We start from the raw sequence: 6000 nt of genomic DNA, 5'->3' as shown, positions 1-6000 counted from the left end.
GGGTTTCAGTAACCAAAGGAAACACACCTCAGTTAGAGGCTCATAACAGGCCTACTGAAATACAGCAGCATGAGGTTGCAGAGGAGGAAAATGGAGAGCATGGGGGTGTGGGAAATGTGGAAGTGACAGGGCCTCAGTTGCACAGTACTCGTTATGCTCAAGAGGATGTTCAACCAGGGGACAGCATATCCAACCATAGTAGCAAGAATTATGGTTCAAGATCTTCTAGATCAAAGGTTTCCTCTAATGCATCCACACGCCTCAGAGCCGAGGCCGACATGGCCGCCTTAATGGCTCTGCAAGAGTTGCTTGAACAAAAGCATGCTCTTGAGGACCAGGAAGCTCACATAAAGAAACAAAAAGAACAACTTCAGTTGAAAGTGGACATAGCTGCATCGGCAGCAAGGCTAAATATTCTGAGAACCTTTGGGTCAGGGGTGTGGAGTGCTGCTTCTCGTAAATCGGATGGAATGGAATCCTACTTTGAAAAGGGCCTCAACATTAATGCAGAGACATTTGTATCACACAAGGATAGAAGAGGACAACCTGCATATGTTGGAGGCACACGACCAAAGCAAAGGCAATCTGACGGAGCCAAATACCTCCAGAAGCCCTCAGCACTCGCACAGACCCAGACTGTGATCTCAAACGCTACAGAGTACCCAGCGCTCACACCGAGACAGAGCACGGTCCCAAAGACTACATGGCCTCCATTGTCTGTGCATAGAGACATACAACCTGTTTCCAGGAACAACAGCAGTGAGCAGAACAACATAATGTCTATTATGCAAAAACAAAACGACCTCACTTCCATGTTGGTGCATCAGCAATGCATTGCTTCACTGCCTAAAAGAGACATCCAACCATTTGAAGGTGACCCTCTGCAGTACCATGGCTTTATACAGTCCTTTGAACAGACTATAGAAAGGAGGACTGACAATGCTGTTGATTGCCTGCACTATTTGGATCAATACACCAGGGGGCAGCCTAAACAACTAGTCAAAAGTTGTCAACATATGACTGATGGCACTGGATATGCTACGGCGAAGGCTTTACTCCAGGAACACTTTGGGAACGAGCATGTCATAGCATCCGCTTACATGGACAAAATCTTTGCATGGCCAGCTATTAAGTCGGAGGATGGGAAAGCCTTACAAACATACAGGCTATTCTTGCGCGGATGCTGCAATGCCATGAAAGACGTACATAATCTATGTGACCTAAACACATCTGCAAACATGCTTGCTGTCATCAAGAAGTTGCCCTACAAGCTGAGGGACAAATGGCGAACAGAAGCATGTAACATCCAGGAAGGACATCGCAAACGTGCTACGTTCACAGATATTGTGATTTTTATTGAGCGGGAAGCGAGAATCGCTACAGACCCTGTATTTGGAGACATACAAGACGCTCCAATGACGGGGGCTTTCAAGGAAAGTGGCAGAGCTAGACCTGTGCCTCGTCTTCAGGCTAGAGGGAGTAGTTTTGCCACAACGTTCTCCACAATTGAAAGAGATGCTCATTGGGAAAACAGAGTTAAGGATGGATGTGAGGAGACTTGCCTTTTCTGCAAAGAGGGTGGACACACACTGGAGTCATGTACTCTACTGGAGAGGAGAGCTCACAGCAAGAAGATGGAGTTCCTGAAGGAGAATGGAGTTTGCTTTGGATGCTTGTGCACTGGGCACATCAGCAGAGAGTGCAGGGAACGTCTGTTTTGCAGGACATGTGGCTCACGACACCCCAGTTTGCTTCACATCCACTCTAAGGAGAATGGAGATGCAGAGAAAGGCAGGAGCAACTCAGACAGAGCAGTGGACAGAACTCTAGTCGAGATCCATACCGGTGGCCTTACTGGGGCCGGTGACCAAGATTGCAAGCTTGCCATCGTACCAGTTAAGGTTAGATCAAGCACAGGTCAAAGGTCAGTGGAAACCTATGCCATTCTAGACCCAGGGAGCTCAGCGTCCTTCTGCACAATGGGGCTGATGGATAAACTGGGACTATCTGGGAGTAAAACAAGGATCCTTCTACATACCATGGGTCAAGAAAAGGTGGTTGACAGTTGCACTACATCTGACTTGGAAGTCGCTGGATTGGACGGTGACCGATACTGTAAAATACCAAAAATCTTTGCACAACATCAAATGCCTGTCAATCGAGGTAACATCCCACAACAGCAAGATCTGGAAAAATGGCCTCATCTGAAGCATGTCTATCTGCCACAGATAGATGCAGACGTGGAGATGTTGATTGGTCTGAACGTTCCCAGAGCCTTAGAACCACTGGAAGTCATCCGAAGTGTGAATGGAGGGCCATATGCAGTCAATACAATGCTTGGATGGACTGTAAATGGACCAGTTGGAGGAGACGACAGTGTCATGGCAGCGTTCGGAGCTAGTTCTGAAAGCTCGAGCAGCACCAATAAGATGGAGTATAAACGTAAAATTCATCAGGAGGTGATCGACGAGGCCAAGCAGGAGTTAAAGATTCAGAGAGGAGAGAACACATGGCTCCTCCCAGAGCTCGACCAACGTCTTCATCAGATACAGCAGGAGACCATCTTCAAGACCAAGAAGAAGAAAAGGTCAAAAAAGATCAAAAGGGAGAAGAAGAGACAAGAGGAGGAGAAAGCCAAAGCAGAGGCCATCCAACAGGCTGGTCTGCATAAGCTGGAGTTGAACCCGTACTGGAAAGATGGAGGGAGTGATCTTCCCCCAGTGCATAAGACTGGTACTGCAGCGCATAAAGCCTCAGTATTGAATGATGGAGGTGTTGGTTGGTTAAGGAAGAGTTTCAAGAGGATGAAAGAGCAGGCGGAGAGAGAACAACGCAGCCTCAGTGACGTGGTGTCTCAGAGATATGGATCCATTGAACAGTTTCAGAATCGACCTGCAGAAGCTGAGAGAGCAGCACATGGAGAAAGGAGGAGAGGAGGAGAAAGAGAGGAGAGGATGGCAAGAGGAGGAGGAAGAGAGGACAGAGAGAGGAGGATGGAGGAGGAGAGGAGAGGAGGATGGTATAGAGAGAAGAGGATGAGGAGGGACTCCAGACAGTACTCCACGAAGTGGAATCAATTCTCAACAGTAGACATCTCACATACCTGCCACAATTACAGGAACGACAGAAACAAGGATCAAGCGGAACTTCATCCCCGATGACATAGTGCTCAATAATGGACGATTCCGCACCACGGAATTCCTGAATCATTGGGAGGATTACAGAGACGATGCCAGACAAGATCGGACCTGTGCGAAAGGTCTGGATTAAGACGCGGACCCGCAGCTTTCCCTATAGACCTGTGACAAAGATTTGCCTTCTTCAGGAGTCGACAGTCATGAAGGCTTTGTTTCTTTCTTATGATTTTGGATTATTTTGACTTTTTCGTGACTCTGACGTTTGAATTGACTTGACTTTGGTTGATTTAAGAAGAGTATCAAGACCTTATATCAAGACCTTATGTATGAACTATGAACTCCTTGCGCACAAAAAAAATCGGAAAAAAAGACAAAAAATTGGAACAAAATTTGTATTGTGGTGTTTTATATTAATTGAAGTATTGGTAATTATTACTGTGAAATGAGATTATGTAATAATTAGGGGCCGGTTGTTGGTGACAGGTATACACAATTCGGGTTGTTAGGGTCACGTCATTGATCACGTCATTCACAAATGGGTCACGTGGTGTCGTAGTAGTAAAGTCAGCTGTTCACCTGCGGGTTTCGGAAACAGTAACAATGAGGGGGTGAACGGGGAAGTCACACTTTGCTGACCGCACGTACGCTACACTATGATGAATCAAACCGTGACTCATTCTATTTTATGATACTATATGAACTGTTTTAACTACAATAAACTAACCAAACACAGTATCCTGGATCCGTGGTTATGTGGCGAGCGGCGCGTCTGGCAGGTACCATTATTTCCCCGTGTTAGTCTCTCGGTGACTGCAGTATGTTTTGGATAGTCACCATACAGGTGTCCTTTGTGTTTTAAAAACGTTACCTAAATCTCCCGATTCCGATACAATAAAGCGAGTCTTCATCACAAATCATATTCTCAAAATAATCGGATCGGCAGATATTATTGCTGGCGGACCTATTTCGGCCTGCGGGCCGACTATTGCTGACCACTGAACTAGGATATCTGTATAACGTGCGTTTAGACAACACTGCTTGGGACAGACCACACAGGCTATTTCCATATTATTAGGCTATTACTTCACATAAAAAAAAATGTCTAAATGAAATGCACAAAACAAAAATGTATGTATCATAACGTTACCCTGGTATAGATCTGTATGCATGTATTTATGTATTTATTCATAACGTTATACATATTCATTAACGTTAGATCGTGCATGGCTTTTACATTGAAAAATGTACTTGTCACATGGTTCCGTTCTCCATTCTTCACATCAAAAACGAAAAACGAACTATCAAACTGTACACGGCCCATTATTGACTCCTTTTTTTCATTTGATTATGATACCAAAATACGAAAAACAGGTCCGTATTTCAGTTTTTCCCAGTTTTTTCGATTTTGGTTTCAAACGGAAATAGGAAACACCTCGTATTTCCGTTTTTTCGTTTTTCCTTTTGAAACGAAAAACGAACTATCAAAACGTACACGGACCGTGATGCCGTCACCTACACCGAGCACGCCAAGAGGAAGACTGTGACCGCCATGGATGTGGTCTATGCTCTGAAGAGACAGGGACGCACTCTGTACGGCTTCGGCGGCTAGACTTCTATTCAACCAACTATCCTAACACCCAAAGGCTCTTTTCAGAGCCACACACATGTTACTAGACTTGAGTCAATTCCATGTTGCGTCTCGGAATAAGATTTACCCTTAGCTCCCAGACATGTACGCCTTGGACAATGCATAATTCTATACATGTAATATATAAATGATTTATATTAGGGCTGGGCGATATGACCAAAAACGTTATCGCGATAAAATTATAAAATTATTTTCATATAACTCGATATCGATAATTATCGTCGATATAATGTCTGTCAAGTTTAATTAACTTATTATGCCCGGCGCCGATACGCGGGCTGACTTGTTTTGCTGCTGTGAATGTCTCGAGAGTCGAGTTGATGTCGTCATCAGTCCGCGCACGTTAGCAGTTAGCCAAAGCAAGCGGAGTATCTCAAGCGGAGTATCTCATGACTCAAAAATGACCCTAAAATACTCTGTTCCGCCCAATTCATTGCAACGACGTCCACTGTATACCCCACACTACTATAACAGTTACCCTCAGAATTCAAAACACACACCAACTCGGCAGGTAACCTGTGAAATAGCGCCGTGCAAGCTAATTAGCCATAGCCAGCCTCGTTTCCGAGCGGAGTATTTCATGACAATGTACTAAAGAATTACCCTAAAATACTCTGTTCCGCCCAATTCATTGCAACAACGTCCACCGTATACCCCACACTACTATAACAGTTACCCTCAGAATTCAAAACACACACCAACTCGGCAGGTAACCTGTGAAATAGCGCCGTGCAAGCTAATTAGCCATAGCCAGCCTTGTTTACCGAGTCCTACCTCCGCGCCTCCTTCCGGGTCTCCTTCCGCTATCGGCCATCTCCTTCACTGATTGGTTGTTAGTGCGTGTGCTCATATCCAAGCTTGGAAAATCGATATATCGAAACTTTGCGACCACGTTTCATGTTTATTTCGAGGAAATAATGTATCGCGATAGTTATCGTTTTATCGCCCAGCCCTAATTTATATCATACTATTCATAATGCTATGACACTACATAACATCTCATTAGCACTATTACTCTGTAGTCATGTATGTTATACCCTGTTTAATCACTTGTGCATTTCAGACCACCCGCATTTCATTGTATACTCGTATGCCGTGACAAATAAAAACTCTTGACTCTTGACTATAACGCTATTGTACTTTACTCTTCTCACTCTTGTTGGATGCCAAACATTTTCGTTGTGCTGTATAATGACTACATTTTAATCACATCTA

Source organism: Notolepis coatsorum (assembly GCF_963971535.1).
Source record: "Notolepis coatsorum genome assembly, chromosome: 6".
NCBI classification, from domain to species: domain Eukaryota; kingdom Metazoa; phylum Chordata; class Actinopteri; order Aulopiformes; family Paralepididae; genus Notolepis; species Notolepis coatsorum.
Note: the sequence above shows the minus strand (reverse complement) of the source record.